The following is a 19,416-nucleotide window of genomic DNA, read 5'->3' on the forward strand; positions in this document are numbered from 1 at the left end:
TGTCTCTCTAACCTCTACCCCTTTCTAATTTTCTCTTTCTTTGACAGCAAACCATTGTTGTTTTTCAGTCATTTTTTGTTTTTGAATGTCGTTTCTGGTTCTACGTTAGGCATAATTCTTGATTTACAAATCGTCTTAGCCAAAAAGTCAAAATCGGCTAGATTTATTCTAACCAATTTTAGTGTTTTGTCCATGTCTAATTTCTGAGTTTTCTTCGTAGTATAGTATGTTAAAAAGAATTTATTTCAAGTGGTTTAAGGCTTAATTTCATTAATTTCTTATTGGATTTATGGTCAAGTCTCATTTGTGTCTAGTTGAGTCAATCGGCTAGTGTGTGTCTTGTTCAAGTCTAGCGAGTTTTTAGATTTCAGTTTAGTTTAGTTATTTATTTTTTTTAGTTGAAAATTCAGTCAGCTGTGTATTATCTAAACTAGGGTTAGCTGTAATTAGGTTGAAGTTTGATTGTTATTGAGTTTGAAATATGTTTCAAAAGAAAAAGAAAAAAAATTCTCATTTTCTATAGTTAGGGTAAAGTCGATTTTTTTGGGCATGTTAGAATGGTTGTCTTCCCCAAAGAGAAGTCTGCCATTAAATTTTCAGCTTGGTCTTAGGTTTCGTTTGGTAAGTCTATTAGCATTAGATAGGTTACTTCGAGTGTCTAGATTCAATGTATGTGTGTTAGTGCAAAAATGTTTTTTTTTAGCATTTTGGTTTAGGTAAGTTTTGAATTGTGTGTTAGTTGTCAAAAATCGAATTTGTTAAGTTAGGAAGGTGTGTGAATGATTTAGGTAATGGGGGTAGGTCAATATTAGTGTGTAATGTCTTGGTTCATTGAAATTCATTTTAGTAATTTTAGAATTAATTTAGTAATGTCGATTTGTGTGTAGTATTTAAAATAGTTAGCTCTTTCCAATTCGTGTTTTACTTGCTATTCATATTCTTTGAGTTAATTGTGTATGGATTAATTTAGTTAAGTTAAGGATAGATTAGATTAGCTAATTAATTAGGCTTGCATTTTAGATAAAAGGCAATTGGGTAATTGTGGTTGAAAAACGATTTTGGTAGATTTGAAACTCAGCCAATTTCGTGGGAACCATTTAAGGCAAGCTTTGACCCTGTGTAATCTAGCCAAGATAGAACGATTTCTCTCCCTTACACATTTGGAAACAAATTTGAGTTTTAAATTCCTTTCAAAAATTGTGTACAAGGCTTTGGGAAAGAGTTTCAAACTTGGCTCTATTTTTTAAATGGGAAATTAAAAATGTGTGGGTCCATCAAGTAGGACGATTCTTGCTATCCCAATCCTTCCAATTAGGTTCCTAAAGTAATTATGAAGGATGATTCCCTTTCCAAGTTCGTGCATATCATTCATAAGCCTTTTTACTAACTTCCTATCTTGACATAGCATAGATAGAATATCATTAATTTTAGTAGGTATTAACTTAGATTAGGTTTTCAAAAATCGTGAATACTAACTTAGTAAGTGTGCTAGATCTTCATTAATGTTAATTTGCATTTCATTTAGGAGTTTAAATTAGATTGCCTAATTATTATTTTTATTCCCTTCATTCTTGGTTTAGTAAGTAGTCTTTATTTCTTAGGTATATTTTAGTCCATCTAGGGTGGTGTGGACCTAAGTCAAAGCTATACACCAAACCGTCTCCCTAACTAATCCTAGTTAGCTAACTTTAGAGAATTTAATGTATTAACATTAGAGTGATATTTGTGTTTCAATTTGATTTCATAGTTGATCAATGGGGTCTTTAGTTAATTAGTTATTTCACATTAGAGAGATTCCATTAGAACTAACTGCATACATTAATATAGGTTTTCCAATTTGCATTGCATATTCGTTTATGGTAGTTTAACCTTAGTGTTTTGTTTAGATTGGATTTATTATCAACGTGATTAATTCATTTATAAGTTTTTATAATTAATTGCTTTCATTTTCTGTAGTTCAACAGTCATTTAGCAGCGTTTAGGACTGTCTTTACAGATCATTTAAAGTCATAGTGCAATTAGAGGGTTCTTCCAAGTGAATAGTGCATTGATTCAAAAACCTGATTTTTACTGCATCTTGCAGTCGTCATTTTATGTGCAAATTTTTGGCGTTTTCTCAAAATTTTTCTTCTTTTCTCTTTATCTATGTGTTCACTGTCAGCAGATCAAAAATCATATCATTTCTAGTTGATTTGGTCTGATTTTTAAGTGTTTTCCAAAATCAGCTTTTTCGGGTTTTTCAGTTTCGGGACATACGATTTCCAGATTTTTTATGAATTTGAAACGCTTATATCTTGAACTTCAAAAAAGGTTTTTCAAATCCGTAAAATCTGACAAATTTTTGAATCTGTCAAAAACAGAACAAAAGGAATTTCGTGAAAATCGGACTTTGTTTGCCCCTTTAAACTCTCTGTTTGCGAAAAGCTATCAGAATCTACTTTTGCACTAGTTGAGGGCAAAACAGTCATTTTCTTAGTTTTGTGATTTTCAGTAGTTTTAGTATTTTTTTGTAGATTAGTTAGTGTATTTGCAAAAATTAACTTAGTTAGGCCTAGAATAATTAGTTGAGGTAATTAGACTTGCTATTTAGTTAATTTTGAATTTTTATTAATTCTTTGTAGAATTAGATTTAGTATAATTTTAGATTTAATTATCAGAAGTGTGTACTGACGTGTTCTTTTCTTTGTGTTAGGTTGATAAGCTTACTACAGATTACAAGGTTAATCTTGTCAAGCGCGAAAAAATTATACTTGGTGAAAGGATGAAATTGCCCTAAGTGATCTGGAGAAGAATTAGAATTTTATTTCTAGTTATATGTAATTTTTAGTTGTAATTCCTTTAGATTTGTATTGATTAACTGAGATTATTAGTTTGATATTAATAAATTGAAATTCTTAGAAGTAATTTGGATAGTTCCCGTTCCCTGTGGATTCGACTCGTACTTGCCAAATTCGTGGAAAGTCAGTTTTTATTATTTTTGGTTGACGATTTTCCAACTGTTTTATTGAAAAATATCTTTTAAAAATACCACTACAAAAAGTGCAACCAAATTTTGGCGTCGTTGACTGAGCAGGTGAGTTCAGTGATTCAGCATCAGACTCCACCAAAGCTCAAGGACCCTGGAGCCTCGATCATCGCATGTACCACAGGAAACATCCAGATAGAACGCGTTTTCTCGACCTTGGAGCAAGCGTGAACATTCTGTCTGGATATTTTTATGACTCATTTGGGCTAGGAGAAATGAGATCGACCCCAATTACACTTCACTTAGCAGATCGTTCAGTCAAGGTACCGAGAGGTGTCTTGGAAGACGTGCTAGTTAAAGTGGATGAGTTCTACTTTCCAGTCGATTTCATTATCCTTGACATGGAAGGAGTTGATAGCCAGCACCAGACTCCGATCATTCTGGGCAAACCATTCTTGGTGACTGCCAATGCATGCATCAATTGCAGAACCGGAGCTATGGACTTGTCATTCAACAATCGAAAGGTCAGGCTGAACATTTTCAATGTCACGATGGGTCCAGTGGGAGATATGGAGTGCTTCCAGGTTGATATAGCACAGGATTTAGTGGAAGCACAGCCAGAGTTGTACATGACAGAGGATTCCCTTGATTTGTATCATACAGGAGATGATAGTTGTAGAGTTAGTGTAGATGTGTCATTAGTTTTGTCAGGATACCCTCCTTGGAGAGGGAGCATTGAGCCTCTCCCACCACTTGCTGAGACCCCAGCCAAATCTTCGATAGAATCTCCACCACAACTTGAGCTGAAACCCTTGTCGGATTCACTCAAGTATGCATATCTCGGAGTTGGTGAGACTCTGCTTGTGATCATCTCGTCACTGCTCACAGAGGAGCAGAGACTGCTAGACATTTTATGAGAGCACAAGGCAACGATTGGCTGGGGGGTTGCTGATTTGAAAGGGATTGATCCTTCATTCTGCATGCACCGGATTCATTGTGACGAAGAAGCCAAGCCGGTGCGTGACATGCAGAGAAGATTAAATCCTAATATGAAAGAGGTGGTGAAAAATGAGGTGGTCAAGTGGTTGGATGCTGGGATCATATACCCCATTTCTGATAGCCAGTGGGTCAGTCTGATTCAGGTTGTGCTAAAGAAATCTAGACTCACTGTTGTGGAGAACGAAAAGGGGGAAAACATTTCGATGAGGACCACCACAGGATGGCGAGTCTGTATTGATTACAAGAAGCTGAATGTAGCAGCACAGAAGGATCACTTCTCGTTGCCATTCATTGATCAGATTTTGGAAAGACTAATAGGGAAAAGCTACTATTGTTTCTTGGACGGATAATCTGGATATAATCAAGTAGTTGTCCATCCTGACGACCAGGAGAAAACCACATTTACATGTTCGTATGGCACTTTTGCGTTTAGACGTATGCTGTTTGGGCTCTGCAATGCCCTGACAACTTTTCAGAGGTGCATATTAGCTATCTTCTCTGACATGGTGGATGATGTCATGGAAGTTTTCATGGACGATTTTTCTGTGTATGGCTCTTCCTTTGAGGATTGCCTCCAGAAACTTACTCGAGTACTGAGTAGGTGTATGGAGACAAACCTGATTTTAAGTTAGGAAAAGAGTCATTTTATGGTCCAAGAGGGGATTGTGCTCAGACACATTATGTCCAAAAGAGGGATAGAGGTTGATAGAGCAAAGGTTGAGTCTATTTCACGATTGACTCCACCCACCACTGTTAGGCAGGTTCGGTCATTCTTAGGGCATGCCGGATTTTACAGGCAGTTCATCATAGATTTTAGCAAAATCTCTCGACAACTATGCTCATTATTGGAAAAGGATCATCCCTTTGAGTTTAGTGATGATTGCATGAAGGCCTTTGAGATACTCAAAGAGGCCTTGACCACTGCGCCCATTTTGAGAGCTCTGAATTGGATGCTTCCATTCGAGATTATGTGTGATGCTTTCGACTATGCTATGGGGGTCATTTTAGGACAAAGGATTGACAAGAAGCCCTATGTGATACACTATGTGAGCAGAACTCTGTCCGATGCTCAAATGAACTATACCACGACAAAGAACGAACTACTTGCAGTAGTATTCACTTTGGATAAGTTTAGGTCCTATCTTCTCGGTTCGAAAGTGGTTGTCTATTCTGATCACGCTGCATTGAAGTACCTTCTTAGCAAGAAAGACACCAAACTGAGGCTCATCCGATGGGTCCTGCTACTATAGGAGTTTGATCTCGAGATTCGAGATAAGAAGGGAAGTGAGAACGTAGTAGCAGACCATCTCTCTAGACTGATCATGGAGACTACTCAGGATCAGAGACCGATCAGTGATTCTTTTCCCGATGAGCAGATTATGGCAGTTGGAACATCGCAGTTACCTTGGTTTGCAGATATTGTGAATTATCTGGTCTCGAGGCAGATCCTTGAGCATTGGAATAAGAATGAGCGAGAGCGATTCTTATCACAGGTGAGACAGTATTATTGGGATGAGCCATAGTTGTTTAATTATTGTGCAGACCAGATCATCAGAAGATGCATCCCAGAGGAGGAGTATGAGTCCATTCTCAGTTTTTGTCATTCATTAGTCTATGGAGGGCATTTTAGTAGTAGGAAGACAGCTGCAAAGGTTTTACAGTCTGAATTTTTGTGCCCCACACTCCACAGAGATGCGCATGAGTTTTGTAGGAAATGCATTCATTGTCAGCAGACTGGGAACATGTCCAAGATGGACATAATGCCCTTGCTCATGATCTTGATTGTTGAGATTTTCGATGTTTGGGGCATAGATTCTATGGGACCATTTCCGCCATCATTCGGCAATTTGTATATCTTAGTGGCGGTTGATTATGTGTCCAAATGGGTCGAGGTTGTAGCAACCAAGACCAATGATCATAGAGTTGTGCTTAAGTTCATTAAGCACAATATTTTCAGTCGTTTTGTTGTGCCACGTGCGATGATAAGTGATGGTGGCAAGCATTTCAGGAATGTGCAGGTAGCTTCTCTTTTGAGAAAGTATTCTGTCAATCATCGGTTCACCACTCCTTATCATCCACAGACCAGTGGACAGGTCGAGGTTTCTAATAGGGAAATTAAGCAGATTTTAGAAAACACAGTTCGCTCAGATTGCAAGGATTGGTCCCAACGCTTAGATGATGCTCTTTGGGCATATAGGTCTGCATTTAAAACTCCCATTGGCATGTCCCCATATCGTCTTGTTTTCGGGAAAGTGTGCCACCTCCTTGTCGAGCTGGAACATAGAGCATATTGGGCAATCAAGAAGTTTAATTTCGACCTCACTCAGGCTGGCAAAGAGCAATCATTGCAACTCACCAAGTTAAAAGAGCTCAGGAATGATGCATATGAGAATGCCAAGTTATATAAAGCTCGCACTAAGGCCTTTCATGATAAACACATTATCAGAAAAGTGTTTGAGACGGATCAGAAAGTTTGGTTGTTTAATTCTCGTTTGCATCTATTCCCAGGTAAATTAAGGTCAAGATGGTATGGACCTTACATCGTGAGAGAAGTATTCCCGCACGGGGCAGTGACATTATTTGACCCACAGACCGGAGGCACATTTAAGGTGAATGGGCAAAGACTAGAGCCCTACATTTCAGACACCCTACAGGACGGTGAATGTGAGGTCTGGGATCTCACGAAGGAATAGGATTTGAGCAGAGGAATGTATCATATGTAGATAGTAGAATTAGTTTTATTTTTCAGTTCAGCATTTGCTTTTGTTTAATCAGTTTATTTCATATGAACTTACACTTGTTCTGATTCATGCAGGTTTATCTAATATTCAATGTGTGAGGATTAGTTACCAAGTGCAGAGCACAACCTTCAGAGCAGACCAAATCAACTTCAGAGGCTCGACACATATCAGGTTGTATCTATCCTTTCTCCCGTATTTAGTTTATTGATCTTTAGTGTGCATTTGCATTGCATGTTTGCATATTTTGTATGTCACTAGGGACAGTGTCATTCAAGCATGGGGGGGGGGGGGGGGGGGGTTAAATGCACACTAAATTTTTTTTATGTCAGGTAGCTAAAAACTCATAATATTAGGTCATTAAGAAAAAGTTTGTAGCATATATGATTGTTTTTGGCATAATCTAACAAATTAGAATTTTTTAAGCCCCATGCAAAAAAAAAATCTGATTTGATCCAAAAAGAGTAGTTATTTATGAGAAAATTCAAAGAAAAGATAGTATTTGAATGTTAGAAAGTTTTGAATCACTTTAGTATAAGTATGTACAGTATGTTTTGTGGAAGAACTAAGCAATTGAAAGATGTTTAGAAAGATGAGCTTAAAAGAAAAGAGCTATGTTTAGTTGTTGATGTCTTCGCGATTCCCAGTAGTTGAGCTCAGACACAAGTTGAAGTGTTTGAAGTCACTTGACGAAAAGGATAACGAAGGAGATCTTCTTGTCTAGTCGATATCTGTGGCCTATGTGGTTCGAGTAAGTAGAGTCTGAAGGGTGTTTTACACTTGGTGCCCTAAAGCCATCTGGTTTGGGAGCCACCGATTCGAAAACTTGTTACATGAACTTCATAGAAAGCCTAAGAGATAGAGACATTGCACATGATGAGAAGAAGACTATACATAAACTATTAAAATAGAAGGTCTAGTGACTCGAGCAATTAAGTCCGAGGGATACTCTGTATCTGGTGCCCTAAGGTCATTTGGCCTGGGAGTCACTGACCCAAAGCTCGTTACACGGGTCACGAAACTGGATATTTGAAATAGTGCTCAAGTGAGAAGAATGCTCAAGTGAGAGGAATTGAAAAAGGGTGAAAATTGAAAATCAAAAGAAAAAAAATGAGCTTAATGAGAAAAAAATCATTGCTTAGGAATAATAGTGAAGTACTGTGCAGAAAATATATAAGTGAGGATAAATGAATAATAACATGATAATACTTGACTTTCTGAGGAAAATCATAGATAATTACAAGGGTAGAAAAGTGAAAGAAAAAGGTTTTTACTGTGGTGGCATAAGAATTCTAAATTTGTTATGAGAGTGTACATTACATGAAATATTTGCTTAAACTGATTTCTTAATTGCCTAATATTTCTGAAAAATCATTCTTGCATGACATTGATGTTTGTGGGTAGCATCTCTGCAAACTCTCACGAGACCTTACTCGTCCATTGGGGTAACCCAGGGGTTTAAAGGGCTTGTTGCATGTGCTAAATGCAATCGTGATTCCTACGACAGTGAGTTAGGATTTTAATTGTTTAATGCATATTTTTTTATTTTTCAATTTCATAACCTAGTTAGTAGTTTGTTAAGGGACTAACAAACATTCAAGCATAAGGGTATTTGATGATGCATGAAATGCACATCTTTTTATTATTATATTCATGCATTTTTATGTGATTTTAAGGTTTAGAACCCATGATTGGATGTATTTTGACATAACGGAGTCTTGGTTTGAATTTCAAGTAAATCAAAGTTAAATTGAGTGAGATATTGCAATTTTAGTGCTTGGGCACGGATTTCAAGGTAATTCGAATCCAGATCTGACCCAAATAGATCATCTTGGGCCTTGGATCAGTTATTAAAACATCATAATCCATCTCACATGTGATCCAAAACCCATTTAGAAAAAGTTTTCAGAAAACCCCTTCACTACAAGAAAAATGTCAATTAGCGACGGATAGTAGCGACGACATTTTTTCGTCGCCAATTAGCGACGGCTTAGCGAGCGTCACTAATCCATCGCTAAGTTTCGTGATATTCACAGATGTAGCGATGGAAAATGGTTTGTCGCTAAGTCGTCGCAACGTAGCGACGGCTTAGCGAGGGACCATTTTTGTCGCAACAACACGCTGCGGTTAGCGACGGATTGGGCGATGGCATTTTTCCGTCGCTACTTAGCGACGCCGTTAGCGACAGACATATTCTGTCGCTAAGGAGTTGTATATATTTATGCCGGCTTAGCGACGGAATAATTCTGTCGCCAATCCGTCGCTAATTTTTGCGTAAATCTGATCAGAACCCTTTTCCCTCTTTTTCTGTTTCCTCTCTCTCGCATTCCCTACGCAGCCCAACGCCTTCCTCCGCCGCCTGCGGCCCCGCCGACCGACACATTCCCCGCCGGAGACAGGTTTGCCCGCCCTCCCTACGCGTTTCAAGCAGGGGTTAAACCCCCTGCCTTTCCGGCATGGGGGGTCGACCCCCTGCCGGAAAGCCATAGGGTTTAAACCCCCTGCCGTGCCAGAAATGCAGGGGTTTAACCCCTGCGTTTCCGGCATGGGGGGTTGACCCCCTGCCGTGCCAGAAATGCAGGGGTTTAACCCCTGCGTTTCCGGCATGGGGGGTTGACCCCCTGCCGGAAAGGCAGGGGGTTAAACCCCCTTCCGTAAAGGCAGGGGGTCGACCCCCCTGACCCCCTGCCTTTACGGCAGGGAGTTTAACCCCCTGCCTTTACGGCACAGCAGGGGGTTTAACCCCCTGCATTTTCAGCAGGGGTTAAACCCCCTACCGTAAAGGCAGGGGGTTTAACCCTCTGCCGTGACGGAAACGCAGGGGTTTAACCCCTGTGTTTCCGGCATGGGGGGTCGACCCCCTACCTTTCCGGCAGGGGGTTAACCCCATGCCGGAACAGGCAGGGGGTTAACCCCTTGCGTTTCTGGCGGGGGGTCGACCCCCCTGCCTTTCCGGCAGGGGGTCGACCCCCCCTGTCTTTCCGACAGGGGGTTAACCCCATGTCGGAACAGGCAAAGGGTTAACCCCTTGCGTTTCCGGCAGGGGGTCGACCCCCCTGCCTTTCCGGCAGGTCGACCCCGGCAGGGGGTCGACTCACTGGCGAAAAGACTGGGGGTCAGTTAACCCTCTATGTTTCGTAAGGGGGTCGACCCTCTACCGGAACAGCAGGGGAGTCGACCCCTTGCCGGAATAGCTTCCTTTTTTTGTGGGGACTTTTTTTTAAAACTGCATTTTTTTGTGCAGATTTTTCAACGGAACCAGCTCGTGCTCAGCCACCTGTGGTAAGTAAGTGACAAAAACAATGCAAATCGGGTAAATACCCTTGGTAAGTGATGCAAGCGTATCACATGTTATTTAATTTATTAGATGTAACACTTTATTGTTCACAAACTCACTTAGTTGTTGATATTTAGGGTTGCTTTGTTAGAGTTTGGAGATCATGCTGAGCATGATTTTAATGTATGAATATGAAAGTGTTCTTATTTTTGGAGTACGGAGTCCATGCTAAGCATGGTAGTAGTTAGTGAGATATTGAATTGTATTTGCTGCAGGTACATGTTTGCCATTTGTTTGATATGAATGATTACGATGTATTGCAATGTTTGATGTAATTGTATCCATGCTTGCATGTAGTTACTTTCAATTTGATTTTGACTTCCATGTGAAATTTTATAATAAAAGCATTCTTCAAATGATTGTATCGTGTCATTAATAGTTTGCACATGAAAATATTAAGTTATCAATGCATGCATCAAAATTTTTGTTATTGTTTGACATAGTATATTGCATGATAAATTTGATATTTTCTTAATCGTAGCATTCTGATTGTTTTCTTTTAATTCGTTAGGATACTATTCGTAACATCATACGACAGAATGACTGCAAACCGTGAATGGATGTACCGTAGGATAGTGGACAATGAGTTATCGCATGAATATATGGATGGTGTTGACAGTTTTATTGAATTTGCAACGGCAAGTGTCAGTACAGTGAATCCTACAGGTCAGATTAGGTGCCACTGCAAGATTTGTAAGAATAATCGATTTGTAGAACCTCATAGCGTTAGACATCACCTATACAGGAAGGGTTTTGTGAGTGATTATCAAAACTGAATGTTTCATGGAGAAGAATTTAGAAACGATTTTGATGCACGGGTGAATGTGGTGCACGATAATCCATATACGGATTTGATATTTGATGCCGCAGGAACAGAACTGGGTTCTGCTATGAGTTCTAGTGATGTAAGAACTGTCGTAGATGAAGAATCAACAAATGATGCAGCTAGTAGATTTTATGGTTTACTTAGAGATGCTGATGAGCCACTTTGGAACGGTTGTGAGAGTCACACTATCTTGTCTGCAATTCTTAAACTAATGAATTTGAAGTCCGAGTATAATTTGAGTCAATCATGTTTTGACCGTTTGTGCATGATTGTGAAGAGTATGTTGCCCAAAGATGAGAAATTGCCACAAAATTTCTATCGTGCGAAAGTTATGGTCAACGCTCTAGATATGGGTTACAAAAAGATTGATGCTTGTCCAAATCACTGCATGTTGTATTTCAAGGATCAGGAAAACAACATATCATGTCCGTCATGTGGGCATCCTTAGTTCAAGCCAAAGACAAGAGGCAATGGTAGCACGAGATCAAAGGAAGTTTCATACAAGTTGCTCCGCTACTTTTCTATCACTCATAGATTGCAGCGATTGTATATGTCTTCAAGGACAGCTAAACACATGAGATGGCATGCAAATAAAGTTCGACACGATGAAAACAAGATCACTCATCCTGTTGACGCTGAAGCTTAGAAGCACTTTGATCGTACTCATCAGAACTTCGCAATGGAAGTGCGAAATGTTAGACTCGGTCTATGTACAGATGGATTTAATCCATTTTGGGGTAGATCAACTCCATACTCATGCTGGCCAGTATTTGTAACTCCATACAACCTTCCACCAAACTTGTGTATGAAACATCCAAATCTTTTCTTGTCTCTGTTGATCCCTGGTCCGACCTCACCTGGCCAAAATCTTGATGTATATCTAAGGCCATTGATTGATGAACTAAAAGTACTATGAGATGACGGTGTTACCACGTATGATGCCCACAAAAAACAAAATTTCAACATGAAGGCCGTTGTTCTATGGACAATCAGTGACTTCCCTGCGTATGGTATGTTATCTGGTTGGAGCACACATGGGAGGTTGGCTTGTCCATACTGCATGGAGGATTCCAAAGCTTTTAGATTGAGGCATGGAAGGAAGCCTTGCTGGTTTGAGTGCCATCGTCGATTTCTACCCAGCGATCATCCGTTCCGACGTCAAAAGAATGCATTTAAAGCAGGCACAACTGAAACGAAAGGTCCATCCTCAAGATTGTCCGGCATAGAGATTCTAAGAAGATTGTGATACTTTCCAGATGTATTAATAGATGCCCGCAGTCCTACACCCTTCCGTGGATTTGGGAAGGATCACAATTGGACGAAAAAATCTATTTTTTGGGAACTACCGTATTGGCCGACCCTATTGATACGACATAATTTGGATGTGATTCATGTAGAGAAAAATGTGTTTGATAATGTGTTCAATACAATAATGAATATGAAAGGAAAAACGAAGGATAATCCGAAGGCCCGTATGGATTTAAAATTAATATGTAAAAGACCAGAATTGGAACTCAAAGAGTATAATGGCAAAGTACTGAAACCAAAGGCGAAGTACGTGCTCGGACCTGATCAAATAAAACATGTATGTCAATGGTTGAGACAACTGAGATTTTCAGATGGATATGTCTCTAACATTGCTCGGGCTGTGAAGATTGACGATGGACAGTTATATGGGTTGAAGAGCCATGATTGTCATATCTTTATGCAACGATTGATACCCCTAGCATTCCATGATATGTTAGACAAACCTATATGGGGGGTATTGTCTGAGTTGAGCGGATTTTTCAGAACATTGTACGCATCGGAGGTCGTTGTATCAGATGTAAAGAATCTCGAGGACTCTGTCATCACCACTGTTTGTCTGCTAGAAAAGATATTTCCGCCAGCATTTTTCAATGTTATGGAACATTTGATCATACATCTGCCATATGAACTAAGGGTTGGTGGCCCTGTGCAATATCGATGGATGTACTCATTTGAAAGGTATATGTTTTTTTATATTTGTCTCTTTAATGACATATATTTAAAATTTGAAATGTATATTATTGTCAGATGCATGTTCGACCTAAAAAAAAAGGTTCGTAATAAAGCCAGAGTAGAAGGCTCTATTTGTGAGGCGTACACTTTAAAAGATATTTCAAATTTCTCATCTATGTACTTCGAACCTCATATTCCAACACGTTACACATGCCCGCCCCGTAACGATGATGGAGAACAAGTAACTGTAGCTAACAAGCTGTCGGTATTTCAACTACTTGGGCATGCATTTGGTAGTTGCCGATCAATGCTATTGACAGATCGAGAGCAAGATGCAGCACACATTATATTCTTTTTAATTGCTCAGCGATCGACCCATACATCGAGTAAGTATATGTATATGCAACTCAATTATAAATCCTTTTATGTTCTATATGTGGATACATGGCTCGGTAATATAAGTATTTATGGTTTGCAGACGATTTGATCTGGAGTTGCAAAGCGAAGTTTCACATCTCATTGATGCAAAAGTACAAAAAGAACGTGAAACTAAGTTTGTAGAGTGGTTGAAACAGTTGGTAAAGAAGCTAACATAAATTTTGTATTTATAAACAACACTAAGTTACTTAATTGATCGTGATCACAATCATTGTTTATGTATGTGCGTAGGTTCGCCATGGTGATGTTAAAGATCAAGGAATATGTGATTTAGAAAATGGTCCGACCAAAGTTGTGCAATGCTACAACGGGTATATCGTAAATGGTTATCGATTCCATACAAAAGACTACGGTATAAACAAATCAACGATAAATAGTGACGTGTGTGTCAAGGGTAGAAGCTACGGTGAAAATGAACATGATTACTACGGTGTTATAGAGGAAATAATGGAGTTGACTTACTTAGGCATGAATCAGGGTTACGATATTCAAGTGTCATTGGTTTGATCCAACTGCAACAAGACTCGACAAAGCTTCAGGCATTGTGGAGGTGAATCATAAATCCAGGTTTGGAACATATGAACCATTGATATTAGCCTCGCAAGCTCAACAAGTTTATTATACTTCATATCCGAGTATAAAAAAGTCATGTAGAAATGAATGGTGGGCAGTTTGCAAGGTGAAATCCAAACTATACCCCGAGTATGATCAGTTACAGGAAGATGAGTCAGCTGAAGACAGTGATTACTATCAATCAGATGATGTCTATGACTTCGCTTATGGTCACGATGTTGCACATGATATGCATGTCATATCTCCATTGGCCGATGAAACATTCATAGAGGAATGTGATCCAAATGATGTACCAAGTGGATGGGCAAACAATGAAGAAGAAGAAGAAGAAAGTCAAACTAGTGACGAGAAAGAATTCTCAAGCTAGTGAGCAAAATCTTATACTACAAACCTCTATTTAAATGCATTGCAGTACTTGATATGAGTTATATTGCAATACTTAGTGTGAATGATTAAAAATTTTATTTGAATGTATTGTAATACTTGATACGAATGATTTGAATGCATTATAATACTTGATATGAATGATTTCAATTATTTGAATGTATTATAATTTATGCAACGAATGATTTGAATTAGTGCAATACTTGATGTGAATGATTTGAATTATTTGAATGCATTGTAATACTTGATGCAAATGATTTGAATGCATTGCAATGCTTGATGTGAATGACTTGAATGCATTGTAATACTTGATGTAAATTATTTGAATATATTATATGACATATGTTATTTGTTAGAATATGGTTCGTGGAGGTTATAGTGGTCGCTCATCCAGTAGTAGCCAGGCTCAGCCTTCATCTTCACGGGCTCCTATGATAGGTATATCATATAACTAATTGGATGCTTGATTAGTTCAAATGCGCATTCTGAGAATTTCTAATGTATTTTTTTACAGATGATGTTGCGCCTGTACACGACCCACCTACACCAGTTGATCACACAAGTCAACAGCCAACACAGAAAACAGGGTCTTCTCAGGCTGGCACAAGAAGACTCATTCGAATAGTGTATATCAATAATCGACCGTAAGTATTTTGTTTTCAATTATTGCATATCTTTTAAATATTTTATATTGATATTTACTGTGTAACAATTCATGTGCATCACGAGGTTTGAGCCACAAGAAGTAGTACGGGAGATTAGGAATTCACTTCTTCAACATCTACCAAGACCAGTTGCTCAATGAAAAGAGTACCCAAAGGAGGTGTTAGACAGATTGTGGTCCACATTCATGGTATACAGTTGTTCCTCATAGTTAATGTGTTTCATATTTAATTTATTTAAGCAATGTCTACTAACTTTCTGAAAATATTTGTAGGCTTCGAATCGCTTCGCAACTACGGTGGAAGAAAATGATGCAAGGAAGGTGTGGCAGAAGGTGGCTGCCAATCGATTTGCAGACATGCTGCACACTATGAAGACTGCAGCAAAAAAAGCATCTGGCGTAGTAGATGATCCATTACTGTGGAAGGGCCATGGTTCTATTACTATCAGGAGAGATTACTGGGATGAAATGTGCGATAAGTGGGCGGGAGATGCATTTAAAAATCGCTCTGCGAAGGCTGCACAAAATCGATCGAAGATGCCCGAAGCCCAACTACACACAGGTGGTCTAGGACATTTGGGAGCCACCTGAAGAAAATGGTAACTCATTAATATATAATATTAATTTTATAAGTATTGTTACAAACTTGTGTACTAAATCTTTTGTTATTTAACTTCGCAGGAAGCAAAAAAAGGAGGCAGTGTACCATATAAGGATGTGTTTGTAGAAACACATAAACGGAAGACCACGGAAGTCTTCGTATCAGAGAAGGCGAGAACGACAATGGTATGTATTAATTCTATTAATAATCATTGCAATATATATGCAAGTCATCATCATGTTATCATTAATTATTAATGAATACTTTAAACATTATTTTGTAGGAGGCATATGAGCAACAGATGGTAGAGCGATATGGCGATGACGCTACTCAGCATCCATCATTTGATCCTACAGCATGGGTGACTGCAGCAGGTGAACCCAAAAAAGGTCGCGTGTTCGGGTTTGGGAGTAATATGAACACTTCACCAGTTATTGGTTCTTCTAGTTATGGCTCACCGACTTCTTGTGCCGACATAAGCTCCAAGCAGCCGACTATTCTTTCTGGTGATGATGTACACCAGATCGTTAATGAATCACTGAATAACTACTTCCAATACACCGTCACCCCCTTTCTCCGAAATGAGATCAAGGTCGCTGTTCTGGATAGGGGATCTTCGATTCCAGGTCCCTCTCAGGTATAATCACATATTCAGTTTTTTGTCTACCATAGAACACATATGAGCATAATTGAATCACATATATAACTTTTTGCCTGCCTAAGAACACATATGAGCATGTTATAATCACATATTTAGTTTTTTGACTGCCTTAGAGCACATATGAGCATGCTATAATAACATATAGAGTTTTTTTATTGCATTAGAGCACATATGAGCATGCTATAATCACATATAAAGTTTTTTTGCCTGCCTAAGAACACATATGAGCATGATAGAATCACATATAAAGTTTTTTTTACTGCATTAGAACACATATGAGCATGCTATAATCACATATTCAGTTTTTTGACTGCCTAAGAACACATATGAGCATATTATAATCACATATTCAGTTTTTTGACTACCTTAACACACATATGAGCATGCTATAATAACATATAGAGTTTTTTTATTGCCTTAGAGCACATATGAGCATGCTATAATAACATATAGAGTTTTTTTATTGCCTTAGAGCACATATGAGCATGCTATAATCACATATAAAGTTTTTTTGCATGTCTTAGAACACATATGAGCATAATCGAATCACATATATAACTTTTTGCCTGCCTTAGAGCACATATGAGCATGATAGAATCACATATAAAGTTTTTTGCCTGCCTTAGAGCATATATGAGCATGCTATAATAACATATAGAGTTTTTTTATTGCCTTAGAGCACATATGAGTATGCTATAATCACATATAAAGTTTTTTTGCCTGCCTTAGAACACATATGAGCATAATCGAATCACATATATAACTTTTTGTCTGCCTTAGAGCACATATGAGCATGATAGAATCACATATAGAGTTTTTTGCCTACCTTAGAGCACATATGAGCATGTTATAATCACATATTCAGTTTTTTGACTACCTAAGAACACATATGAGCATGATAGAATCACATATAAAGTTTTTTTGACTGCATTAGAACACATATGAGCATGCTATAATCATATATTCAGTTTTTTGACTGCATAAGAACACATATGAGCATGTTATAATCACATATTCAGTTTTTTTACTGCCTTAGCACACATATGAGCATGCACAAATCACATATAGAGTTTTTTTACTGCCTTAGAACATATATCATTTATGATAGAATCACATATAAATTTTTTTGCTTTGCCTGCCTTAGAGCACATATGAGCATGCTATAATCACATATTCAATTTTTTGACTGCCTTAGCACACATACGAGCATGATCGAATCACATATATAGTTTTTGCCTGCCTTAAAGCATATCTGAGCATGGTAAAATCACATATAGAGTTTTTCTAGATGCCTTAGAACATATATGAACATGCTATAATCACATATTCAATTTTTTGACTGCCTTAGCACACATATGAGCATGCTATAATCACATATATATAACTTTTTGTCTGCCTTAGAGCACATATGAGCATGATAGAATCACATATAGAGTTTTTTTATTGCCTTAGATCACACATGAGCACATGATAGAATCACATATAGTGTGTAATTTATTTCATTATATTTTGTTTATCAATACTGACTATTCTTTTCTTGTGTAGGCTGCTAGCGATAATCAGCGTAGTGGAGGTGAAGGGACAGATAAAGACAATGAACAAGAAGACGCACAAAATCTTGGCGATAATTAGAGAACTGTGTTGAAGAAGTTCTATTTTTTTATGTTTCCTAATTGTAATTGTTGAATTATAAATAATTAAACTTGTTAATTTTAAGGTGGAACGATTAATTGTTGTAGATTCTTGTTATATGAAATTTTTTGTGTGGTTTGTTTTTTATTTACAGGAAATATAAATTGTACAGGAAATATAAATTGTACAGTTCTCGGTATTTAATTTTCAAATAATTTTTTTTTATTTTTTTTCGTGTTTGCGACGGATTAGCGACGGAACCATCCGTCGCTATTCATATTAATCTAGCGACGGCATAGCGACGGAAGTAAATCCATCGCCAAGCCGTGGTTGTCGTTTAGTACCGGCGGATTGGCGACGGAATATAGCGCTCGTTATTCTGTCGCAATTAGCGACGGACCTGGCGATAGAATAATTCCGTCACCAGTTAGCGTCGAAATATTCGCGGCGTAAGCATACTGTCGCCTCGTTGTCGCTAATCCGTCGCTACCCATGTTAGCGACGGATTAGCGACGGAATGTGGTCGTCGCTAATCTACTGCTTTGTTGTAGTGCTTCCAAAAGAGGCGCAGAGCAAATTTTTTTATTTTAAACCTCTTTCTGAAATGAGCTCAAAGTATAAAAACGTGTTTTCTGAAACCCTAGGTGTCTTTGCCTTGGGATTTGTGCCCGATTTGCTGATTTTTGTTCCAGCCATTCTCTTTCCCAGCCACCACACGCCATCACCATTGTTTCTTTGGGTTTTGCTTGAGATTCATGCATTTCCCTTTGTTATTTCTCTTCATTTTCATAGATCTTTTTCATTTCTAATCCTCCTTGTTGTGTGTTGATCATAGATGCTTTCTTTTGTAGGTGTAGCAGAGGTTGAAGACACCATTCTTGCGCGGAGTGTCGTCTACTCCAACAAGATCGATTGGCCCTACCTCCATCCGATCCTCTACTCCAACCAATTGTGAATCAGATCGCCATCCACCTTCGGTGTGCTTCAATCGTGTTACAACTGCAAGAACGAGTTCCACTGTGATGCTCCAGCATCATTGAAGAAGATTGAATAAATTTCCATAGGAAGATTTCGCTCTTTCTACCCTCACATTCGTCGGATTGCCCTTGAGGTAGGTCTTTCTATTCCTCTATTCTTTTAGATAAAATTGTGTCCACCCATTGTGTGTCTCTCTAACCTCCACCCCTTTCTAATTTTCGCTTTCTTTGACAGCAAACCACTGTCGATTTTCAAGCATTTCCTATTTTTGAATGTCGTTTCTGGTTCTAGGTTAGGCGTAATCCTTGATTTACAAATCGTCTTAGCCAAAAAGGAAAAATCGGCTAGATTTATTCTAACCGATTTTAGCATTTTGTCCATGTCCAATTTTTGAGTTTTCTTCGTAGTACAGTATGTTAAAAGGATTTTATTTCAAGTGGTTTAAGGCTTAATTTCGTTAATTTCTTGTTGGATTTATGGTCGAGTCTCATTTGTGTCTAGTTGAGTCAATCGGCTAGTGTGTGTCTTGTTCAAGTCTAGCGAGTTTTTAGATTTTAGTTTAGTTTAGTTATTTATTTTTTTTAGTTGAAAATTCAGTCAGTTGTGTATTATCTAAACTGGGGTTAGCTGTAATTAACTT

This window comes from Nuphar pumila, chromosome 9 (genome assembly GCF_984573655.1).
Source record: "Nuphar pumila chromosome 9, dmNupPumi1.hap1.1, whole genome shotgun sequence".
Lineage (NCBI taxonomy): Eukaryota > Viridiplantae > Streptophyta > Magnoliopsida > Nymphaeales > Nymphaeaceae > Nuphar > Nuphar pumila.